The sequence below is a fragment of the Hirundo rustica genome, chromosome 4 (genome assembly GCF_015227805.2).
Source record: "Hirundo rustica isolate bHirRus1 chromosome 4, bHirRus1.pri.v3, whole genome shotgun sequence".
Taxonomy (NCBI): domain Eukaryota; kingdom Metazoa; phylum Chordata; class Aves; order Passeriformes; family Hirundinidae; genus Hirundo; species Hirundo rustica.
The window spans coordinates 13,090,407-13,116,834 of record NC_053453.1 but is presented as its reverse complement, the minus strand read 5'-3'; the positions used below and the strand labels follow the sequence as shown (position 1 = coordinate 13,116,834).

General features: G+C 40.0%; 1 protein-coding gene across 1 annotated transcript in view; it reads left to right on the top strand.

The window, feature by feature from the left end:
- Positions 1-14,548: 14,548 nt before the first annotated feature.
- Positions 14,549-26,428, top strand: part of SRPK2 (SRSF protein kinase 2) — a 130,260-nt gene continuing 118,380 nt past the window's right edge. The window contains exon 1 of the mRNA XM_040061370.2: positions 14,549-14,576. The gene's annotated coding sequence lies outside the window, so the exon portion shown is untranslated. The remainder of the gene's footprint in view (positions 14,577-26,428) is intronic.

Sequence of the window (26,428 nt, the reverse complement as noted above, 5' to 3'; positions counted from 1 at the left end):
ATTGCTATGAAAGACAGACAGCCTTGACTAATAAACTCAGCTCCTTATTTTCTGCTCCCTGATAATTGGTTCACTGCCAGTCATACTGCTTTTTCCAAGAATAAAACCCTTTCTTTAAAATAATATCTAAATTAACATCTTAATATATTGCGGGTTTTTTCTGTTGTTGCCTGATGCCTGTGGGTTCGGGTCCAGGTAAAAATTCTACAATGATACAGTTGGGATCGATGGCTTTATTCAGTGGAAATAGAAGTTTCTACCACATACACACAAAAAAATGACCAGTCTATCATCGCAGTCTGGTGCTCTGTGCTGGAAAGTCTGGGCATTTTCCTGTCTAGCCTCAGTAAATGCTGCTACAGAAAATCAAATGGAAATGTGCAGCACATAACATTATTTCCAAAGTAATTCTGAAACTACTGCTGGAACAGATAAAGCCGTTTGGAAGAATGCGGATTCTGGATGAAAAATTAATTAACTAAGAAACTGACATTGTCTTTTCAAATTTAGGTATAAGTGTATGCAGACCCCAAAATTTCAGAATCATTTCTTACAGATAGAAGGTGAAAGGAAGGGCCAAACAGGCAGAGTACCTGTACATTTTCAGGCTTCTGCATGGATCAATAAACACCTACTTCTTGCTCTGCTGCTACTTCAGTTTCTTCATAGACTTTAAAGTCTGTTCCAGTCTCACTCTAATCTCTATGCATGGGACTTAGCAGTCAAACATGAAGAGGGTTGACTGGAACAATTCAGGAACCCTGCAGCCCTTTTCTTTTGTATGCTTGTAGTGTGTTACACTGTCCATGAAAGCAACAGGAAGAGAAAAGAGAAAAAGCAGAAAAGCAGAGAGTTGTTACCAGGCACTGGTGCTGCCTTCATTCTTTTGTGTATTCATGTTTCCATAAACTACAGCTGAGTTTCAGGTCAACCTAACTTTTCAGTTTTGTTTTATGTTATTTATAAGCCATTCTGCATTTTAGAACAGTGTTTATTGTTTACAGCTGGCAGGTCTGATTGCGCTTCTCCTTAGGTTATTCAGGTTTTGAGTTTGACAGCTTAAGAAATATCTGTTTGTTAAACTGCTTACTGCTGTTCACCGATTTGTAATGAATAGGAAGTTCAGGCCACACAAAGACATTATGGATACAGTCAGAACTTGCCAGAAACACAATACATTGAAGCAACACTCAATTAACCCATGTTAGGTAGTGGAGAAAAGTGATCACATTCATATCAATATATGCTTTAGGAGACAAATTAGCCTTTTATTCCCTGTAATGCATAAAATTCTCCAGGCATTCTGTTCCACAGAACAGAGGGCATTAATCAGAAGTTATTTGGCTCTACAGACCTCCTTACAATAGGGTCTGGATCTGCCTTTTACAAACTGAGAAAGTGTGAAAACCCCTTTCCAGTGTAGTATGAAAGTCCCATTTGAAAATCACCGTAGCCAAGCTCGGTAAACAGCCTGCACAGAAGCACTGTGCTCACTGCTGCACTGTAACACCACACAGCAGCCCTGTGTGGGCAGGTTTGGACAGAGACTTTCCTATGGACAGCACACTGCTCTGCAGACAGAGTGCTCTTTCATAGGTCCATTAAGTTTTCATGCCACTGTTAGTCATTGCAGGCCTACAAATAATAATTCCACTCATTTTCTTGGTGTTACTTTTCCCATTACAGAAATTCAGTTGAGGATAGAGTGGCAATTACAACGTGAATAATCACGTACAAATACATTGTATTTCCAATGCTTTCTCTCTTGCTGGCAACCATACAGTCTAATAAACCACCCAAGCTTCTTGATGCATTTTGAAGCATCCCTCTACAGAGCTGTTCAATCATATACTTCCTTAGATGAATTCAGAAGAGATCCCTTAAAAAAACCTCCCTAAGTGTATTTTTACAAAATGCATTTACGTAGTGTGTGAACAGCATCCTCTAGCAGCATACAGTATTTGTCATTGAACTGATACTGAGGAAAAAAAAGCCCTGCAACACACTGCAGACAGATTTTCAGAAGGGTTTAGCTCCAGGTATCTAGATCAGCTCCAGGCAGCTCAAGATAACCAGCTCACAGTGCTGTACCCAACTTAATTGGTTCAGGATTTTTCATAACTTTAAAAAAACCTGCAAAAATTACAAGGGCAAGTAGCTTGAATCCCCCCATGCTCAATAACAGCATATTGATAAAGGCATGGTCCGTTTTTCTCAGTGAGGTTTGCCATATAAACCCACCCTCAACAAGCAGGCAGCTTGAGTCACTGCATGTCTGCAGCTGAAACAATGTGCCTTAAACAAAGCTACAGCTCAGACTAACAAATCCATTATTTGCTTTAAGAGCAAGATGGTAAATTCTGATGTTCTGCTCTAAGTCTAGAGGGTTCACATAACTGACCTAGAGGCAGGTGTACTTTCTGAGCCAAGAATACCCACAAAAGATCTCTATTTATTTGACTTCAGATATATTTGTACACACTGGTAAAAATGTGAACAGATTTAGACATTGGGAATAATGAAGTTCAGCTGGTCAATGAGAGAGCAAATTAACAGATCTTGGTACAAATTAAAAAGTATTATCTTAAAATCATAACTTCGCAATTTTTCTTCCATCTTGCAATCAGAACAAAGGCACAGGATTCAATGTCCCTTTAAAAATCTCTTTTGCATATAAATCACAATGTGTTCATTAGTTGAAAATAATTTATCTTCAGATAGGTTCCATTAAAAATAAGACACTACTGAACTATGAAACTACTACTGTGTTTCATGAGTAGTAAAACCAATATAGGTTGTTTTTTGATAAATTTGTATTCTGTGTTCATTACAACTGCCCACCAGGATGCCATCAAAATATTCTTCCAGTCTTTCTCTTTGCTTCCTGTACTTCCTTCCAATACCCTCAGCTCCCTTCTATATCTCAGATGCCTTTCCCCCACCTTGCAATTCTAGTAATTTTTACATCATTCTAGTCATTTGTCCATCATTTGTACACCCTCTGCTTGCCTTTTTCCAGCTTGTTGCCGTGACCACAGTAGGAGAATGGGTTGACTCATTCAAATTCTGCCAAATAGAGTAGAAGGCTTCTCAGTTCTCCTTCATTTGCTGTCAAGAGACACATTAGTGGTGGCTGTCCCTAAGTGTCCTCACAGTAACTTTCAGACTTAATAACTGGCAGACAAACCCACTGCCAACTTCATTTGAAATCAGGCAATTAATTAAAAATATATCAGAGGGAGACCAACCCTTCATACAAATCTTGTTTTCTTGGAACATATGCTAGGAAAATACTGATAGAAATTAGAAATCCCTCTAAAAATTAAAACAGGAGTAAATAACCAATTAAGATAGTTTTATGGATGTTTCATGTAGATGTTTTAATTAACTTAGAGTATGGGATTGCTTGCACTTAGTAGAAACAAATAATTTTCCACTCCAGGAAAAGAAATTAAGGAGGAGGTTAAATGAGTTATGAGATGGATAAGTTATTTAGTGTGAAAACTCTAAAAACTTAACTAAAAATTTCTGGCATTTCAAATGTTCTGGTGCTAATGTTTCTTGACATTTTAAAATTACTGTTTTGTAAGCTGTAGTACCTACTGAAAAAAGAGAAATTTGACATATATCTCTGTTTAGGTTCCACAGTTTGGGCCCTACAAAAGGATGATTTTCCAATTTAATTAAATGTTACTTGATTATAAAACAGTGTCTGTGGTTAACTGTGTCTGCTCTTCATTAATAGATGTCTTTGTTGTATTGCTTAGGAAACAAACATAAATGCAGCATGACAAGAAACATGATACTTCTCAGATAGCTTTTTTGCAAAGTTTGTGGACATTGCAAACAGAAGTTGGGAGTTAGGGTACCATGACCTCATTAATTAAATTAAACCTTCCTGAAAAGAGTAGGGTAGTAAAAATGGAGATGTTTTAAAGTCTAAGTGCTTAAACATATGGGGTGAAATGTTGCTATATACTAAGAGGGATGATTATCCAGAGGTCAAGCCTAGAATCCCCTCCCCAAAATAACTCTTAAGAAACAGGAAATGAATGGTACACTATTTTAAGGAAATCAGGCAAAGAATCTAAAGTGTTTATGCTCTTTTACCGTCTTCTGGGGAAGCATGATTAAGCAGTGATTAAATTTAGAAAAAAAAAGGCTTATACACACAGTATTCAACAAACACATGATTAATCTAGAACAGTCTAAACTTTCTCAAGTCCAGTCTGAACTGTAAAGTGTTGTGCTGCTCAGTATAACCAAACTCTGGTTCCTTAGTTCCTCCAGATCAGAGACCATACCAGAGCACAGCATTGCTGCTTTCTGGCCAAATGCCCAATTATTATTCACCCATGAAACCAGGTGGTGGAGAAAGTCAAGCCTGGCTGGATTTCACTTCAGAGCAAGGCTGAGAAATAGCTGGGCATTCCGAGTCCTGAATTTCAGATCGACTCAGTGGTCTATTGGCCAGTGAGACTGTAATGTATTGCTACGTAGCAGAGCGTAACTTAAGGTCCAGGATCACAGATGCAGTTCTCAGCTCTGTAGGTCTTGAGTAACTACAGATTGTCCTAAGAAACTGAAACTAATTTTAACTAGTTGACTTGCATTTATCCAGCAGTGTAGACTGCTAATTTTCTAGGTTCCTAGTTCATTAATTCAATAATTTCGCACAGAGTAACCACAGCTCCCCAATAACATGCTGCTGCTATAGTACCCAGACTAGCTCATTTAGAGCTAATGTAGGCCTGCTTATGCAAATTGAACCTGGATCTTTGTTTGCAGTGGGCATTTAAAAAAATTCAGGAAGGCATGTTTGTTCCTGACAACAAAAATCTAAAATTACTATGATGAAACTATGAAGCATTTCTTCTCAGAGGGAGGAAAAGTTAAGAGTTACAGAAGGCCACTGATGTCCAAAAATAGGACAGGAGAGGAAGCATGGCTTATACTTTTATACCTTGCAATCTCTTCCTGTTAAAGTCATATTAGGAAATGTTCTTGAAGTCCCCTGAGTCTAGTCTTATCTGCCTAGCTGAGTGGATAAATGAAAATCATTTGGTATCCATCCCACCTTTTTAGCAGAGTGAGCATCAATTGCAGCATGTGCACTGTGATACTATTCTGTGGCCTTGCACACTTCTACTTCTATTTTTGTCTGTCTGCTTACTCATTTTCCATGAGGGAGCATACAGCAGTTTAAGCCCTGTTTCCACATGACCTTCTCCATTTCTGTACAGCCATTTCATTTAAGCAATGCAAAAAGAGGCTTCTGGGACAGCTGGGTCTGGGCATGCTGTGAACTAGCTGGGGTCTTGCACAACCTCCTAGTGGTCCTCTAGGGTGAGCACAGGAAAAAGATAATTCAGGGTGGCAAACTCTTACAGATAAACACTTTTTGTAAGTCAGATAATAAAAGAATCAAGCAGGGAGTCATTCAATATCAGAAAAAGAAAACAAAGTACAGCTGCATGTCCGTTCACATTGGACAGCTTTTGAAGCAGAACAGTTTGTATCAGATTTTAGACTGGGGCAAAAAGGGCTGTGCTGTAAGAAATTCTTGCAGCAGGGGTCGTCAAGTGGTAACTGGGATGTGGAGCAGGTCTCAAAACCAACCAAATGGACAGGGACCATGACATCCCCAAAGGACAGACTCACACAGAAACAGAACTGGTAACAGCCACTGTGTAAAATGGATAGAATTACAGCATCACCACAACATAACCTGTGCAGGTATTAATTAGTATGGGGGATAGCAGACAGTGTAGTATTACTGTTCCTTTGGTTAAGGACAGGAGTTGTAACTTCTGTCTCCTTTTTCCCCTTGGGATCCTTATTCTAGTGGGTATGTGCACATAGAATCCAGTATAAATTCCAACTGGTGAAAATTTACTTATGCAATTAACAATTTTCTCTAGGCATGGTTTAACTGGTAACTATTAAACTTACTGAAAGCTGCGATTTGGTGTTTAGTGAGAATCGAGTGCCTAAGTTTTTATCTAAACCTGAATTTTGTGAGTGTCACACAAATACTAGCATTAAAATACTGTTCCAGGGAGTGCCCATGCTAAATCCCACTTGTGCTAAGTGAAGATACAATTTTGTGTTTGCTGTGTCTGGTCTCTTGTCTCTTTTAGTTCACAGGTTGCCTTCCAGCCAAAAAGATAAGAATCAGATTTATTTTTAGCTACTCTTAGCATTACAATTCAGGATTCTTTTAATGTTCAACTGTGTATTTTCCCTGTTCTTGCTTGGTGAGTTTTACAAATGACTGAAATATGAGGAAAATCACAGCGGTCAGTGATATTGTTGGAGAGGACTCCCTGTACCTGTTCTACAGCTTACTGTCTCTCTCCATTCAGTGGTTGGCTAATTGCCTGCTAGACTAAAATGGTCTTCTACCAGATACTAGAAAAATTTGTTTCCTCTTCCAGTCTGGGATCTCCAACTGATTAATATATTCTCATGGCACTGCTGTTTGAAACCGTAACTGGTAAACATCCCTTTTATCTGACAGCTCCCGTCCCTCAGCCAGGGCCTCCCCAAGCATCAGAGTCTCTGTAAGAATGCATTAATATGAAATACTATGGGCTCTGTACACGGGCAGCAAGGGATACAACTGTTTCTGAACAGAAAAAAGAGATTAAATGAAAGCACAGTAGACACATAAAATATTAATGTAAGGCTCAGCATGATACAAAGTGTTACAGGGTGACACTTTTTTTCTTCTCTCTGTGGGCCAAATCAGATACACATTTGGTGAAGACAACCCTTATCCAACAACAGCTAAAAAATCCCAACAAAACAAAACCAACAAAGATTCAAGGATAACTTGCTGCAAATAAACCTTGGACATGGGCGGGCCTAATGTGCATCTTGAGTTCTGAAAAGGGAGATTAGAAGTAGTGGCCAATTGTTTAGAGTACAAAGGTTAGATTACATATTACAAACCCAAGGACAGTTTCTTGAGTTGGTCTTTCCCCTCAGGTCCAATAAGCTGTAGCACCCGCATTTTTACCAGGTGATATACAGGGGACATGTATTTTCCATAGTCAGGTTCTACAGCTGGCTAGGCAGTTCCAGATTTTAAAGAGTAATAGCCAATTATTAACTCCTGAAATGAAAGACTATTTAGACAACTGCAATTCTTTTATATGAGGACCAGGCTAGAGGAAAGGATAACGGTATGCTGGCAATGCAGACTTCCATTGCAACTGAGATTGATTTCACTGCAAATACGATTTCTGCATACTTTTTTATTTGCAGATAAATTCCCATTACAATTTCATAGAGTACTTTAGTTAGTAACAGAGTACCTAATCTTGAACTATGTATTATTTTGGGGAAAAGAAAGGACAAGGAGCCTTATTCAAAAATTTGATCAGGGCAAGCAAAGATCATAGTCTGTTAGAATTGTTTAGGTTGGAAAAGACCTTTAAGATCATCAAGTCCAACCATTGTTATTATAACCAGAACAGTCTTAGATAAATTGGTGTGTACAAAAAACTATCAACATTATCATATTTCCGCATGGATTTCAACCACAGTTCAAAGAAAGAGACAGAAAAGGCTCTCTGTTCTCCTGGGTTTTCAATGACAGGAGCCATGCTGTGAGTCTGTTGAGCTTGCAGTATCATTTCTTGCTTCTGCTCCCGTATAAATAGTCCAGTGCATTGTTCCACTGAATGCAAATAGTGCCAAGCATGTTGGTAAACATGTTGATTTGGATGTATCCTACCACCAACTAATCAATTACATATTCTCTCACCATTTTACAATTGGTTCTTGCCATTCTGCTTTTTCTGCAGTTTTATGCAATTTTGTGCTTACTTTAAGAATGATGCATAAGTTAGGACAGAGGAAGAGGTTTTAGGAAACGGACTTATATACCTATTGCAACTAGTGTTTGAAGAAAATAAACCCCCTTATTTTCAAAACAAGTTAAAGTCACGTATCTGAACAAAGAAGAAATCATTGTCCTACACTGAATTTCTTCCTCACTAGGAACTGAAATAGCCATAATCCTTTAGTTTTGTGTTTTACCTGTACCAGGGCAGCCCTGCTAGTAAGGCACTGAGTGTTCTGGAAAATGGGTAAAAATCTTCATGGCTTAGAAGTTACTGTACATAGACTTATTGTCTATAATATATATTGTCTATAATATAATATATTCTAACAGTGTAGTGATTTTAAAGGCCTGACTTGAATAAAGAGTGCAATGAAGACATACTCTTTGGTGACAATATTTACATTCCTAATATTTATTATAATAGTTTGCAGCTCTGAAGGCAGAAGCATGTGAATATTTCCTACCACAGTCATTTGCGTTACTACAATGAATGGCAAAGTGGGCGTAAAACATGATTAAATCAAACCCAAAAAATCAAGCCCACGGAATTAATTTCTGAGAAACAATGCACGAAGCCAAATTGGAGTAGATTAATTCTCTGTACTTTGAATTAACATAGCTGACTGTTTATAATATTTTCACTGTGATTTGATGTTACACATCTTATAGTAGGGGCACAGGGAATTTCCCGTGCCTAGAGATGGATAATCGGTCTTTCTTCAGCTCTTTGAAAATAACAAGGTTCATTCATTTGTGCTCTTTGTGAAGGCTAACAAGGTTGGCTAACAAGTTAAGCTGTTTCTTCTTTTATTTTGGCAATTAGCTGTAGGATTTTCTGCTTTTGAAAAAATCCCTGTTGCTGTTTTGCATGGTATAGAATGTTATCGATCTATGCAGCCAGAATGAAACTGAATGGCTAGTTCATACCAGTTATGAACCAGGTTGGTAGTGCCTATGACTATGAAGCTGGCTGACATTTCACTTTGTAAGATCCAGTTACTGTTAACTTTGTAAAACTTTAATCATGTGGAGTGAAATATCCCTTGCTGAGTAATGACATAATTAATACTTTTAAAATAATGCTGTTTTGATAATATGAAAAGAATCCTCAGCCACTTCTTGGAAAAGCCCCTCTAGCCCAATAGTTCCTTGGATTCAGTATGTAGTCAAAGCTAATTAAGCAAAAGAGGCAATGTTCTGTGCATTAATGGCAAACAATAGTATACTGATAACTGTAGCTACCAATGCACATTACCAGTGTAACTGAGACATCCTTTACCAAACGGTTGCTTCCTATGAAAGAGGACAAATCTACTGTGAAGATGAAGCTCTGGAACTGTACCCAAACAAACTCATTTGACCAGTGCTTCTTTACTGGTCACAGGTTTATTTCAGAATGGATTGTAATCTGAATATTTGCAGAGGGACACTGGTCCTCACTGAGCAGCAGGGGGGTTACGGCTATTAATTTCCCAGAAGGGTGTTGGCAAGGGCGTTGCAGCGATGTGACACGGCAGAATGTGTCAAGAAAGGACATTTGGGGTACCACTGATATAACATGGCATCATCCTACTAGTCAGCTGGTGTCTGATTACTCTGAAGGCAGTGAAAACATCTTCTATCAAGTAAAAGTACAGAGGAGGTTACAGGGAAGAAAGAAGCTTTATTCTTCCAGAGAAAATTAGTCCATTGCTTCCTCTTACATTACAATTTAGCTTACGGTTTGTCCCTTATTGTTTTCATTGTGACTATTGTTTGTGCAGTCCAAGTGTAGAGAAGGGGAAACAGGGTAAGCCTTGCATCTGATTTCCAGTGGATTCTCATCTCACTGGTTGGCAAATCCTGCTTTGTGTAGGAGGCTGAGATTTCACAGTAAGAGGCCTTATTATCAAAGATGTGCCACTGAAATCCTTAGGAAAATCTGCTTAAATGTGGGCAAATTATGAGACTTTGTAAAACAGTGCATGTTGGAGCCATGTGAGTGTTTAATAATTAAGTTTGAAAATTAGCAGATTAATCTCTCACGTGCAAAACCAGACTGCATAGCTGCCAATCAGAAAGAAATAGTAGGACTGAATCTAAAACATCATTGCATCACTGCTGAGAAACTTTTGCTATAATTGCTTGTGTTGATGTTGAACAGAAAACTGAAAGCAGTTGCTAATCTTTCAGTCGTCCTTTCTTCCCTTGCTGACCTCTAATCAGCATGAAGAAAGAAACCATCCAGTTTAAACACAATAAAAAGAAAAGGCAGTGTATTTGAAAAAGGAGAGGATGCAAGTCAAGATGAGAAGGGCAAGCTGGGTAAAGAGCTGGGAACCAGGAGTAGAGTCTAATGAAGAAATTTAAGACAAGGACCCAGGAAACTGGAGGAAGTTTAATTGAAGGGGTGTTTGGGAGCCTGCTGGAAGTAATGAGGGAAGCTAGAATGAGTCATTCTGAAAACCTGAGTGCTTCAACACTAGAAGAAATATTTTCATAAAAATATTGCCAGAGTCTGTTTCAATTCTATTTCAGGTCTGAGTTAAGTCATGCCAGTTCATGCCCTATTTTAGACAACATTCAATACATATCTGGGTTGATGTAGCTATTTCTGGGCACAGGTTCGTCTTTAATTTCATGTCAAATTGGTGTTAAACAGGTCTGCTTTGTCCTTCATGTCTTTCTTCTTTTATTAGTAATCCAAATTTACTTGATAAACAAGAGTTCTCTACCAATGTAAACTCTGTGTAGCTGGCATGCACTGTACCATTTTATAGATGAAGAAAATTAGTCAGGTGAGTCATGTAATTTGCTTTAGGAAGGGCACAGTGATTTCAGTGAATGAGCAAGGAATCTAAACTGAGGAATTTCTAACCTGCTGGGTTTTTTTGGAAACCCCAACTCATGCTTCCTTCTATTTTTTCTCATTACACTGCCGAGATAACAACCTACTTTTCTTGTTTAGCTTGTGCAATGCTCCTATTAATGTTAACTGGTTATACTTAGGCACTGATGAGCCAATAGTCTTGACCTTACAAGAAACTCGGCTACTTAGTTACTGTTGCTTAATCCTTCCTATCTGTACGTTTGTTGTCTGTGTTGCTCAAAACCAAGCTGAGAATTGTCCTCTTTGCTTTGTTTACACACTAGAGGAGGAAAAAACCCCATTTCGGTAGACAGAAAATTCTTCAAGTGAGCAGGAGAAGGACAGACTCATTGTTTGTATGCCTACTTGGGTGTGTCATACTTAAAGAAATTCAGAATGGGGGTGGGAACTGAAGGAACAAGAGACAACAATGAAAGGCGAGAGGATGAGAAGGCTGGACTTGCATATTAATGAGAGCTCGCCTGTAATTGGGAATTTCCTTTCACTACATTTTCTTTTTCCTTTTCTCACCACTTACCATTTTGTTGGGGTTTTTTTCTTCCTCTGCCTTACGTGTTATTTCATGTTTGTTCCATTCTGTGCAAGAGCAGTGTGAAGTTGGCTCATTCTGATTTCTGAAGTGCAGAAATAAGGATATGAGCCCATGCTACTACAGAGTGGGAAAAGCAGTGCTAAAAGGAAGTGGTACAGAAATCAGGGCAAATTTTTCTAACATTCCTCTGCTGAAGGAAGAATTTTCAGTTATTCTCAGATGGATGACAGTATCATGTTTACAGGACTGCTGCTAGGTAACTCCTTATTCTGTACAAAAGGAAAAGTTAGTCATCATATGTAAGGGAATATTTCAAAGCTAGGTCAAAAGGAAAAAAAAACAACAAACATCCGTGGGTATCAGGTCCAAGCTATATTATAGACAGCAAAAATACCATTCCATAATTTGATACTTAATTCTTCTTCTCTCTTGATGTTTGCACCAAAGATCACCTAAATCTGCTGTTGTTCCTCCCTTCAGCATAGGTCATATCATCTGAACCCCACAGAGCCTCTCCCCTGAGTGCATGAGCTCTATGGTAATCCCTGCAACAAATCAGACACCTGTTCCCATAAAGTGTTCAGAGAAAGACAGGCAGATATATTCTGGCTCAGTCCACCTTATGTTGTACACTGATTTTGCAAATGCTGCCTTTTGCTATTCAGTCTTCTCTATTGGCTCATCATTTCCTGTTGAAAAAGATGTATATTTAAATAATGATGGAAATTTTCCCTGGAATGAGTGGGTTCAAATAAACAGAGTAGACTCTTTCTTAACAAGCACATAAATAAAATTATTCTTGTAATTTTTAAAAATTTCATTTATTATTTGTGTTCTAAGGGAGTGATTCCCTTCAGTCTGAGAAACAGAGTGGGGGTTTGTTGGTTTTTATTTTTTCATTCTCTGAAATATGTTTAGTCTCTACTGACCTTAATTTACTCTCCAGTCAGTTAATTGCACATGGTAATCCTCTATACATACATAGTCTCAGTGATTTTTTTGCATTTCTGCACAATCATCCTCTGAGTGATGCTTGGCCTGGTAGGGGAGGAAAACAATGAAACCCCGATAAAATAAGTCCCAAAATATGTTTCCACTGAGTGAAACTGTATGTGTAGTATACACCCACACCTGGTCCTAACAATTCCTTTCTCTGTGTGCTGGCAGATTGTTCCCTTGCCCTGATTATGTTGCTGACATTATGCTCGTGAGGGAAATTCCTTCCTAACTCCAGATCTGGTGGATTTATAATCCTGTTGATGTAAGCAAAGCCTGCTGTACTCATCTAAGACCCAATTGTCTAATCAGTTCTACATATAAAATTCCTGTTAAAGTAAATAGAATGGCACACAAGTTGCTGAAAAGATGATCAGGACCCCGGTACCGTTTCTGCCCTAGAACCATAGCTACAATACAACTTTAATGCAGCACTGCCCTGACAAAGAAAAAAAAAGCAAGTTGGACTGTTTTTTCCATCATCAGCTGCTTGTCTCTCTCATTCTCTGCACAGGAACAAGTATTCATGCAGGCCCACAAATCAACCAGTGAAGTTAAATTAGCCTGGAAACAATGAGTAAATACATAGTCTGGTTTCTTAACATTCAGCTATTATTAATTTTCATGTACCTAAACTTTCTTGGCAGAAAGCCTTCAAAATTTCAATAAAGCCTTCTGTAACCTAATCTATCCCACTGAGCTAAAAGACTAACTACAGTAAGGGAGAAATATAACCCACCAGCATTGCGTATTACTGGTAGCAGTTTATACTAGAAATGTTTATTTCCTGTCTACTTTTATGATGGAAGATGGGTAACAGAAAATGTTTTGATTTAGAAGTGCAGCTGGGGAGCCTCATGAGAGCTGCAGTTTACAAACTTCATGGTCCTATTGTTTTCTGTTCACCAGGCTCTCTAGTCAGACAAAAAAAAAAAAAAAAAAAAAAGCATTATACAGTGTAGTGCCTCCTTTTTGGGTTGTCTAGCTTTGTCTTTCTGTGGCTTTACCCCTCCTAAGCTGAACTAACCAGATGTAGGGATTCAATTTTCTGTCTAGATGAAATCTCAACGATCCAATTACTTAAGCCCAGCAATTACTGCTAGTTCCCTTCACTCTCATAATGCCTTGACTGCAGCTGCTTTTAGGATCATCCTTATGGATTCCTTGTGTTGCCATTTAGGGAGGCGGTTCTGCCTCAAAAATTAATGACCATCCTCTGTTTTCTATCAGTTACTATGCCTTGGAATTCCAGTGCCACGTGAAGATAAGCCAGACAACCTCACACTTAGACTAGAGCTTTGGATATGACCCAGATCATAGTTGACCCCAGGCATTAAGGTATAGATGGCACAAAATTTCAGGTGTAACACTGTCAAACACTGAGCCATCCTGTGCACAGCTCAGGTAAGAAGGGACAGTGTTCAGTGGGTCATTACACGCCAGATCTGAGCAGTGTCTGGTACCACGGGCAACAAGATGCCGTTGGCAGGAAAAAACCAATTGTCAAGAGTTGTCCGTCATGATAACCGAACAACTTAGTGAGAATCAGAATTAAGGAAATCTAATTTCCCTGGATTTGGCCACGAGGTTAATTGGGTTAATTGGTTCTGGCATCTCACCCCACAGGTTTCGGAAAAGCTAAAGCTGATCTCGCCCCAGCTGCTGCCGTGGAGCGAGCCTGACGCCTCTCACCTCTGCTCCTTGCCACACCTCCCAACGTGGCACAGCAGCAGGGCGGATCGCTCCGCTACTCCGGGCACGAACAAAAACTTGCAGAATTGATTCCCATTTGTCTCGACAGCCCGACAAAGCCGCACCTCGGCGGCGGCCGCGGGGCCGCTCCCGCCTCAGGTGCGCCCACCCGCCGCCACCTGCCGCGCCGCGCCCCGCCCCGCCCGCGCCTTTCCGGCCGCGGCCCCGCCGGCTCGGCCGCGCCTGCGCAGCGGCGGCGGTGGCGCGGGGCGGGCGCGGGGCGGCGGTGCCGATGCTGCCGGACGGTGCCCGGCGCGCGGTGGCGGCTGGCGGCGGGGCCGGGAGCGGGAGCGGCGCCGGGAGCGCGGCCGGGAGCGGAGCCGGGCGAGCCGGGGAGAGGCGGGCCCGCCGAGCGGCGCTCGGCGCGGGGCGATGAACTCGCGCAAAGGTACCGCGCCGTGCCTGCCGGGCGGCGGGAGCGGGGGGGGGGCCGCGCCGCCGCCGCCGCCGCCGCTCACGCCGGCTCCCGGCTGTTCTCTTCTCCCGGCAGTGCTGGCCCTGCAGGCCCGCAGGCGGCGGCCCAAGCAGTCCGCGGCGGCCGGCAGGAGGGACAAGCACCCGGCGCCCCACAAAAAGTGAGTACGGGGACCCCCGACCCGCCCGGACGGAGCCTCCCCCGCGACCTCTCCGCTGTCCGTGCGTCCCTCGCGCGTCGCTCCCGGCGCCCCGTAACCCCCTGCGGGCCGTCCCGGCTGCCCGGTCCCGCCGCCCGCGGGACACACGGCGGCTCCCCGGCAGGGCACGGCACCCGCCCGGGCCGCGCCCTCCCACGGGAGATGTCGCCACGGCCGCTCGGGGACCGTCCCCAGCCCGGGCGCCGGGCTCGGCATCCCTCGGGCGGGGCCGCCCGGTGCCGCGCCAGGCACTCCGGCCGCCGGCCCTGTGAACCCCCGGTTTGTCGGGGATCTGCGCATCCCACGTGTTCCTCTTGATTCTCCCTCCAGTTCTCTCATCTTTGTGGTGTCCTTTCTCAGTGCTTTCTGTTCTGAAGTTTCTTTCTGCATCATTGTCCTATCTATAGGCAGCCCTTTTCTCATCCTCCTCGGTACCACCAGACTATTTCCCCATCCCAGATGTGTCTAATTGCCAATGATGCTGATACCACTATCTCTTTGGTTTAAGTTTCTGTTAATCTTACAGATGAAACAGAAGTTGTTCTCTGTTTCTCCATTCTTGTCTTCTGCTAGTCCTTCATGTTCTTGTCACTGTCCAGTTGATCTTTTCTCATGATACTTGTTCACTGAACCACATAGGAACATTCTTCCATCTCTATAGTGTTCACACTTTACTCTTTCCTAGGACAGTGTGGCTTTGGACTTTCGTTTTTTTGTCCTTAAAGGATGACATGCTTCTGTCACTGACTGTCACTGTGTTTTCTTCAGTGGGACTTAATGGTGACTCATTAAGTCACCAATAGGCTCTTGTCTTTGTTTTCCTTACTTGAGGATCCAGTCTGCCTGCTTTGTTCTGACAGGGAACTAGGTCCTGATGTCACTCATTCCCTTCTCCTCCTCGTTTGCTGGTCTTAGAACTGAAAAGCAGTGTATGGTGGATGGATGGATATGTATGTGGTGGGGAGGGATGTTGCTATGTGCCGTGGCAAATGATTCAAGTCTTTTTCTTTGTGACTTCTGCTGGAAGAAATAATATATCTCTGACCATGATGTTTTAGCTTTCCTTTTTTTTTTTTTTTTTTTTTTTTCTTTTTTTTTCCTTTTCTTTCCCTAGTTACAGTGAATGGGTATTTTCTTCCCCTTCAGGATAGGTAAAAATAACATAGACGAGGTGCTGGTGTAGTGGTGATCAGCCTTCGACAGTTACCTCTTGTTCACATCCTGTTCCACTAGTGCTATTTCCTCCAGCATTGTGTAAAAGCTGTATTATGGTTTCAGTTGTTTGAATTTGGAGTTACTGCAATGGAAACAAACGTTATGTACAAGATACGCAGTAACTGATTCCCTTGTTTCCAAAAATTCAGTTTGTAGTGTTACATGGATTTATTTTTTGCTAGTCTGAAAATGGAAATAGGTTAAATTTTTTTGTAGCTCTAGGTTCAGGGTTATTTTTGAAGCTTTCAGTTAAGTCTTAACCACAAGGTTGTTAAAAAACTTCTATGCTTAGGTGATAGAGCATTTAATACACTTCTTACTGGAGCTAAGTGGGATGTTTTGCTGAATTAGTTTGTTAAAAGTTTGCTTTCACAGAGACTTAAGTACAGAATTGGTAGTCTTTGTTTGCTGAAGAAACTGGCTACTGTTAAGTCGGGGTGCACAGTCAGGAGCTGGCCATTTGCCTGACTGAGTCGGCATTTCCAGATGCAATGCTCCAGTCCGATCAGTTGCCTCATGAAAGGAGTGGTTTTGCTGTTGTTGACAAGAGCCATCTTTTCTCTTCTGCTACATGTGTTTCTCTTCAACCCAGTTTTATGCTCTGGAGACACCCTACTCTGTTTTATGCTTCTATTCGAAGGCAAAACTCCTTCCAGGTTTTTAAGTCTCCTTGCAAACAGTTAAGTGCACCAAAATAAAACCAGTATCAGACGTTTTCAGTATCTCTTTTGTCCCGTTTATGGCCTCACTTTAAATTCAACTTCTACAGCATATACTAGTGTTTTAGAGGCATATGGTATCTGTGATGCACATCAGATGCACAGTATCTGCAAATGAAAATGTTGATTTGAGGGGTGGAGATTCTATCCCATAAGAAAATTGTGACTTAATTTTGAATCCAAAGCAGGTGTGGGTTGTTTGTTTTATTTTTTTTCCCTTTAATTGTGGTTCTTAGGAAAACTTTTCTCCACCAGGTCAAAGCTTTATGGAGTAACTTCCATTGTTGCTGTTCACAATGTGTTTCAAAGGGAACTGCAGGACTCCTCTTGTAAAATTGGCTAGGAGAGTTTTATTGTAGCTTACTTGCAGGCTTTTGTTTGAAGAGTACTAAGGTGATGACACAAGAAGAAAAAATTGCAGTACTCTGAATAGCTTTTTGTCTGTTATGACCTTATTTGCCAAAGGCTGTGAGAATGGTCCTGTAGCTGCTCAGTGTTGACCCCCTAAGTCAATGAAGAGAAATGGTGGAGCTGAATCTGGTTCTTTTTTGCAATAGGGTGGAAAAAAGAAAATAGAAGCTAAGCGTCTCATATTTTGAAGAGGAAGCACTTTGTCTTGAATCAAGACTATATCTATAGTTGCATGTAATAATGAATTTTACTTGGTATGGCTTTACTTTGAAATCAAGCATCTAGGCTACTGAAACAGTATCTCACTGTATTGTAGTGAGTTAGCACTTGATTTTGGTTGTAATAGATGAATTTGCACGCAGTGTGTGCAAAGTACTTACGCATTTTTTCAGCTGGACAAAAAAGTAATCAAAATGGTTAATTTGGGTCTTCTGTGATTTATTTCTCCCTAAAGTGGAGGTCTGCATTGAGAGAGGTCTGTGAAACAGTGATTTTGACAGATGCCTGAGCGTTCAGAGATAAACTTGCTTACAGGCAGACAAGCCTAGTTATTATCCTTCACTTAGTGCTAACAGATGGTCTCAGGTACATCTACCTTTTGCATTCAGTGCAATGGTAGGCTCTTTATGTTCAGAATAGTACTGGCTTCAACTGGGCTAAACTTCTACTTTGGATATATTTTTTTGTTTGACTTTATTTCTAAGTGAATATGACAAAAACCAAGTGAATACCTTGTTAAGTTGTCCTCTTTAGCATGTCAACTGTACATCTTGATGCACAGCTAAAAGAAAGCATTTTGTAAGCAAAAAAATCCAGATGATGGTGTGTGAGCCTCTGAAGGGAGGGTTACGTGTGCTGCACATTTTGATACAAATGTATAAATCCAGATACCAAGATTGATTTTGGTTTTGTTTTTAAGCACTACTTTAGAAGAGGTGATACAGACCATGTGATCGTACTTTGCGGGGGTGCAGTATGTCCGTGTTGGCTAACATGGGAGGTGCCAGATTTCTGTACCATGCGCTTCCAGATGTCTAACTTGTTGAACCCACAAGTGTTGTACAGCTGTCAAGGTTTAGGATATATTACATTATTATGGAATCTTAACCAGGTAAAAAGTCATGCACTAGTTTTGTTTTTCTCTACCACAGTGTTTTCCAGCCTCTTTCAGGAAGTTTCTTTTCTTAGAAGCAGCCTCTATTAGGTAGTTCCTGTTCCCATGAGTACTGACTGAAGGTGCTCTGGGTGCTGACCGAAGGCTGGGGGTGTAGCTCTTGACCTTTCTATGTGACAGTGACCATAAACTCTCACAGTCTGCAGTGGTCTTGTATCTGCCCCTCAAGTGTAATGTTTGTGAAGTTGTTGGCTGTTTTTTTTTTTTTTTTTTCTTCTTGGGATGATTTACTGAAGAATGTCAGAGAAGCTAATATTAAAATTTTTAAAGCTTTTAGAGAGGAGGATTAGGAAACATTCAGAAGGATAGAACCCAAAGCTATGCCAATATCTAATGAAAGTGAATAAGGTGACCTAAGTTCTCTACCAAAGAAAGAGACTGATAAAAATGAAAATGTAACTATGTAGCAGTTTTATTCATAATTGATCCCTTCCATTTTAGTAGTAATTGCTTTTGTTGTGATCCTACCAGACTCTTATCTTTGCAATCTAGCCTATCTTTTAATAATCAATAACTAAATCTGTTCTAATTGCCTATGGGGACTGCAGGAATGGGCACTGTTTTACTACATTTTTTAAGAAGAAAATTAAAAATATTAATATTTGATGAAACAAAAAATTGTCTCTCTACCTGTCATTACAGTTCCATTATTGGTATCTTTGAAGTACTGTTTGTCTCATCCTTCATATATTTGAAGTGCTAACCCTTGCTTCCCGGTTTTCCTAGTAAGACTTTTTTTTTTTTTTTTTTTTTTTTTCTTCCCCTTCTCTACAACCCTTATCCTCGTTTTCTCATTTTTCACTTTTAATCTGTTAACAGCATATGGTCAGTGTAAGAGGGATGGTCCTATTTGAAGTTGACAGAGCTTTGATAGCAGCCTTCTTGTGTCCACTGTCTACCTCACCTTTTAGGATGAACTCTGCTTTTGGAAACTATTGTGTTTGGATAGATCTCTGATAATGTGCAGAAGGTGTGTGGAGAAGTGGAAAATAAACCTAATAAAATAAAGCACATGTTACAGAACAGAACTGCAGCAGTCTGCATCTGAGCCTAAGATAACCATAGAAGAACTCTGTATATTTAAAAGAAGATATTTTGAACAAGCTTTTTGGCTGAAAAAGGTGGTCTAAATTTCAAAGTGAACCTCTGTAAATGTACTAACTTTTTCTGCATTTCATGTGTACTGTTTTTATTTTAGGCTATACATTGGGAAATCCTATGATTGAAATAGTGTGTATCTCTAAACATATTCTGATTTTTGTCCAGCAAAGCAGCTGGTGGACTTTTGACTTTTATATCAATGTCCTCCATAATGAAATCATGTTCTGCTAAGGAAGTCTCTATGAGTGTTAATGCAAAAGGAATCTTATCTTGAGCTTCGTGGTTAAAGGCAGACTACTGAATAGACCTTGGTGAAATAATGCTTCTTGACAGTATTGGTCCCTCACTGTTTTTCCTCAACAGAAGGTAGTCAATCAAATGTCAATAATTTGAATGTAGGAGATTTAAAATAATCAAGGGCTTCAGTTGCCTTGAGCTATTATCAATGCTTAGTTTGCAGTTTTCTAAAATGGGAGTATTCCATCATTAGAGGTCAATTATATTTTCCTATCCCTGAGGAAAAAAAAATTATATCTCTGCTGTTCTTGTTGCAGTGATAAAGGTCAGAGCAGTCTAGCTACAGTACACGGACCTTAAATTCCTATGTTAAAATCAGTTGTTTACTGCTTTTCAAAGGGTATTAAAATTGCATTGGTTTTGTATTCATGTTTCTAAAGAAAGCTCTCTTGGGACATATTTCTTCCCTTTGTATTGCTCTGCTTTTTCTAGTCTCATGTTTCACCTCAGTAATTTCTCTGTGTAATAACTGTGTTTGTCTGCTGCTTGTTACGCTCCTATTGGTGCTCACCTGTATGTGATGTTATTCCTTCATCACAGGCTGGGATGCAGATATTTTTAAAAAATCATTAAAATCCAAGTAAAAAGTAATTAAAAGAATGCCAGTTAAATGCAGCTGAGACTTTAGTTAAGTAAGGTACTTAACTAAAAATGTAATAAATAAAGCTGACTTCTATTTTTAATGTTTCAAAGCTAATGATTTAATGTTTTAATGTTTAAAAACTAATGATTTAAAATAAATTGTGCTTCTCTATAAATTGTGGTTTACGTTTATGGTCATTACATAGTTTACATTGTACTGTTTCGAAAAAGATTATCTAGAACTAAAAACTGCTCTAAGAAGGAGGAAGTAAAGGTGATTGAGGGTACTGGGCAGCTTGATTTATGACTAGTACATTTCACACATGTAAAGGTGATGAAGGAGCATTTTGATATGCCTAAAAAATCATTACAGGTATAGAAAGGGAAGAAGAAATAACTGGCCTTTATTTGTTACAAAACAGTGGTATTCAACTAATGACTTCAGTGAAAAAAACTCAAACCCAACTTCTTTTTGTACAGTACAAGAGACAGAATGTGGCTTTGCCATATGTTGTAGAGTCCAGGTTACAGATGGGTTTAAGAAGGATAAGACTCGGTAACCAGAACCATCAGTAGTTTGTAAGAATGCTGTTGTCAGTACAGTGTGATTTCCCAAGCCCCTGTGTGCTGAAGACCTGTCAAGTAAATTTGTCCTAATACAGAGTGATCCACTTGTATACTCATCTCTAAGCATCTGTTTCTGGCACCCAGTGCTATAATACTAGCCTAGTTATGTTTGACCTCAATTAGTGTGCCAGCCCTTAGGTTTTCAAGGCCACCTCTGTGGATCACTTGCAGCATCTGATGGTATTCAGAAGCCTGACAGGATCTGTGAACCTGGATCCAAACAGGGTGGTCTACTGTGCACTTCTGTACCTGGCTCAGGAAGGAGCCATGAAACTGGAGTTAGCTCCTAAATCTGAGCGTAGAGGGAATCAGTAGAGCTGTGGTTGACAAGAGCTTCTATGCCCAAGAGCAGGGAGGTTATGATGATAGGGTGGGGAGGCTTTCCAGGGAATGAAAAATCCTGAAGGAATGGGCATGCTTGAAATGCAGCTTTCCTGTAGGCTTTGATGCCATCTGCAGGTCTGAGTTTCCTGCCAAAATGAGCCTGGGATTGCTTTCAACTTGTGAATCTAAGAATTCAGATTATTTCCTCAGTTGCTGTGGACAAGTAGCTTTATTTTAAAGTCTCAGTTCTCATGCTTACGTGATAGCTCAGTAGTTCATTCACCTGTGAAGTAAGAGTTAAGATGCCTGAAGAATTTCAAGCTTCTTATTTCAACCTGCCACGTGCAAGTGTCAATCATAAGATTATAGGCTGTGCTGGGCATTGGTGTGTAAGGGATGGCCAGTAACCTTACAGCCCTCCAGTATCCAGGATGGCCAGTAACCTTACAGCAGAATAATCAAGAGCTGGAAGGTGAGTGATTAAAAGGGAAGCCTTGCTCTCAGGTTTCACTAATACACAGGTAGCAGCATGCTGCTTGACTGCTGCCAGGTAACTGAGTTATGGAACAAACACGTGGTGATTTGGTTAGAGTGAGGCTGTATGGGTCATTAAATGATTTTCCTTTTGAGTGCAGCGGTCACAATTCAGCATTTTTATGAAAGAGGGAGCCCTGAGGAGATCAGAGGCTTAAGCTTTGTTTCAAGTTCGCTTTCCTGGTGTCAGAAGCCACAGTGTGACAGATCCCTTTTGCTAGGATCTATTCCCAGGTGGTTATTTTAAAATGTCAGGGAACCTGGATACAAACAGGAGCTTCATAATACTATTATGAGTTCCATTTCAAAAGAATAAAAATCATCTTCTTAGATAATAGTATCTGAAAAAGCATTCTACTTTTTTTTTTTAAGGTGGCCTATTGCGTGGGGTGACCTGTTTTGTCTATTAGTAACACTCTGTCTCAGCACATGTTGGTGTCCAAGTCCATGATGCTGGTCCCAAGACATCTAATCAAATTCCACTCAAATCCTCTTAGAGCATTGCCTCTCTTTTTTGAGTTAGAGGTTTTAATGTTTATTTTTTTGTTTCCCAGAAATGTTTGCTATGTAGTAACTTGTAAGTTGGATTGTGTCAACAGCGTTGAGAAGATGTCACACAGTGATTTTGGTAGTTGCTTGCACACTGCACATTTCATAGAGACACTCTTTAATCAGGAATGAGCGGTGCTGGGAGTTGGGAGCTTTGTGATGAACTCAGCAATGCTGCTGTGGGCAGACATAATTTGAACACAGCAGCCAGTCAAGGCTCTTGGAGAAGCTGGATGTGAAAACACAATATGTGAATCTCAAGTGGACTTGAAATGTGAGATAAAGCTATAAAGAACTATGCTGAGGCTGCCACTATGCTTTAGATCACCAGATACCTATTACATAACTGCTTTGGTGCTTAGTATGGATCAGTTACTTTTAAATCTTCCATTCTCACTGCTAATCCAAGTTGTTTAGTAAATCCATCATTTAAAAACAAGGTTAAAACTATTTATTCTAATAGACAATCCTTATTTTTCTTCATTTGTCTAAAACAAGTGTTATTGAGAATCGGTTAGTTTATCTAAAAATGTTGCAACAAAGTTTGACAAATTATTTACATATTGTATAAGAAGCATACTGCAGGAAATAAAATTATTTCTCTTGTTCTTATAATTGAAAAGTAGTATACTGTATTCTCTAATGCTTATTTCTGAAGCCGGAAAATCAGTTTTGTGTAATGAGAATATTTGTTTTGGGAATAAAGATGTTGCTCATTTAAAATGATCATTTTGATCTAATTTTGTGTTTCCAGTGACTCTCAGTAGCTTGTGTCTCACAGGGTGCCATATAGTGTCCTAATTGCAGCATTATGACAACTTGAGATAAAGTTTACGTAGATCAGACTCCCTTTTCTTCCACTTGTACCTTCTCTGCATGAGCTGCTTGTCTTAATCCTTGACTTGTGCTTTGCCATGCCAGTGAAAACAGAGAATTTTTAATAACTGCAACTAAAAGGAACATTAAAATAGAGCTGAATACTTATATTGAAGCAAAACCACAGATTTATTTTGAAAGTTCTGCTGTTTTCATTATAGTTTTTTCTGTACATAAGTGTATGGGATCACTGTATCAGTGTCTGGTGAGCAGAATTCATTTTATAGTTAAAATTCTAGGTCTTTTTAAATGGATTTGTCTGATATTCTGCCTTTGCAAATTATGAAAAAGGAACATGGTAACTTGGGGGCTATTCTTGTAAAAAGGAATAATTCTTGCAGCACTCTTCTAATTGTGCTGCAATCTGAATCAAACAATTTGACATATTTGCATTGTTATGCTCCTTTCCCACTTTAAAACAATCAACACTTTAGATAAGTATATCAAGTAGTAAGGCCACTTTAAAAATGAAACTGCAAAACTGTAAAAGAAGGACCTTTTATGATGTTTTTAACACTAGAAAGTTGTGTCAGCAAATAATTGTCATCTCAGTTTATTTGTGAGATGCATAGATTGCTAAAAATCACTTTATCTGCTTTCTTCAATAAGTGGGAATTTTTATGGAGGACCTGCATTTAAGTAGAAGAATTTGACTGAAATTTAAAATCAGAAAGTGGAATTATATATATGTTGACATTGCCTCTCAAATCTATACGATATGTGTTTAATTATGGCAAAAATAATAAAAATAATGCAAGAGTTAGCAAAAACTTCAAAAAGCAAACCAGACTTCATGGGACCTCTGTGAGTTGTTTCATAGCATCAGGACCTGATGGCAAAGTGCAGAGAACATGCTTGTCCTGTTGGTTTATTCAGAATGTTTTAAAGGCATAGTGATGTTAATATGCAAGAGCAATGGAACTGAATATGTGCCAGCTCCTTCCTAATTACAGTTCACAGCCCGAGGTATTAAGTTGAATTGAAACTGTGCATAGTTTAAATTACTGTGTTAAACTCTGAACTGTGGTGCACCTGGCATGGCATATGATTAACTTAGCAATGTCCAGCAAGAATTCTCAGTTCTCAGAGTTTGCTTTTCAAATGGTTTCTCAGATTTTGTTCTCTAGTGATATTTCAGTGTTGATGCCATGAAATTTACATTGGCAATAAAGGAGCTGCTTTAAAATAAGACTGCAGAGCTAAGCAAAAGATTTTATTGCTTTTCGGTGCTTGTATCCATAGTCGATTTTCTTCTCCACAGTTTGTGTCAGTTCTGCCAATCTTTTATTTTTGAGCAAATATGTTATACTTTATATTTCATTATTGATTTGCATTAGTATAGGTAATAAGTAATAGTTACATATGTGCAGCTACATAAAATAATGCCTTTATGTAAGACACTTAATTTGTGAGTCTTTAAATGTCATTTAAACTCAGTAGATAAAGCCCCTTTAGTTGCATAGCAGGGATGAAGTGCATATTCTCTTAGTGTTCCAGGAGAGACTGAAAACCACAAAATAGAAAAATTGGTTTCACTTCTTTGCCGAGTATTATCACCTTTCTTCTTGGGTTTGCTTCTCATCAATGTATGACAATTATAAACAAGTGAAATAAAAAGGGGCAAGCTGCTTTGTTTTTAAGATGATATGGTTTCCTTCAAACTGAATTATTATAGATCACATGGAAATAAAACCTAATCAAGAACTAAATGCACATTCACCCCATTTCACAGGATCAAATTTAGTTTTGGCTTTTATCAGCAGCAGTGGAAAGCAGCAAAGGCCACATTTGCTGCCAGTAAATAGAATATACCTAGAATATCAGAATGAAGAATCAGTGTATAGCGACATTGCCTTATCTTAGCAGATATATGTGAATATAAAGGGGAGGTGTTTGGAGAAAGGGACAGGGCAGAGCCCGAGTAGGGGCACTATTACTTCAGCACAAGATGGAAAGACTGATGTACAATGTAGGGTTTCACTGATGGGGAAAAAATGTGCATGCGCTCCAGTTAATGTGAGCAGCACCCAAAATGCTCTATTAAGTCTGTGAAAATTGGAAATGGGGACCCAGTGAGGTGAAGAGAGCGTGTCTGTGTGTTTGTATGTATAAATAAAATGGCTTGCTATTTCCCTTCCAAGTAACACATTATCTTATTTACAGGATGGTAAGTTATTTCTGAACTCGCTCTTTTCTTTACGGAGGCTGGGAAGGAGGGAATCTAATGACTATTCCAGCTGTGTGCTTTCTCAGCCTGAAGTTCTTCACTGCTTGTCTCCCATGTTTGCAGCATAATCTGTACCCACCAGCTGCTGAGGTATTCTCTTAATGCAGCTTGAACATGTATTTCTCTGCAGGTTAAATAGCTACTAATGGATCCATCTGTATCTGCCCTTCCAGGTCTTGGAGTCTCTCCTCACTGCTTTGTTGCACCCAGGTTTCAGAGAGGTTGCTGCAAAGTCTTAAAAGTCCAGCCAAATAATTATTGATAGTTGAGTTACAGTGATACCAGTATTTGTTTCCAGTTGCTTACAGACCAAATGATCCCCAAGCTTTGTAGTACCTGCTCTTTCTCCGGTGCTATGCCTACCCTTCTGGGATGGATGCTTTTATTTGGGAGTAGGGAGGGATATTGCCAGTCATCAGCCTCCTGGCCCTGCTGGGAGGTCTGTGAGCTTGATGTTGGTAGCTTTTTACTCCTTATTCTGAAATCTGTTTAAATAATTATGTGATTCTCCAGGTTGTTTCTGCGCTGCCTTGTAAAACCATGTTACAATCTATGTCAAGCCATCCAGATTTACTGCATAATAGCGTATTTTACATCAGTTTGGTGCTTGTTTTTGTTGCTTCTGCGAGTGGTTTTGCCCAGCTCCCAGGCTGCAGTTCTGCAGCCAGCAGCTGGCCACTGGTGCGGTGTTCGTAGCCCCAAGTCCGTGTATCATCCTGTCACATTCTAGTCCTCTGCAGTGGTTCCATATCTTGAACCCTTTATACTGCATTTTATTCCAGCATCTTAAGTAGTTATTTACACAGAATACTTATTATTATTGCTATATTAGTTCCAGATATATGTATAACAATAGGTACTACTCTGCACAACTGTACAAGGTGAAGCAATAGCTGAAACAAAGTAGATAATAGTCCTTTGATCAATGGGCTGTTCCTGTTCAATGCTAGAACAAATCTCCAGGCAGGCCAAATCTTCAGACAGAACATGGAAAGTCCCAAGGCTCACCTTAACACAAAGCCTGTGGCCCGTTAGAGACGATGGCAGCAGCATTTTGTTGGCTCCATGGCCTTGCTCAGCGTGATCCGTGGTGAGCAGCGATCGCCGTTCCCTGTTCAGCTGGCCTGGATGCGGATACGGAGTACATAAAACTGCTGTGCGGAACTTGCTGCTGCTC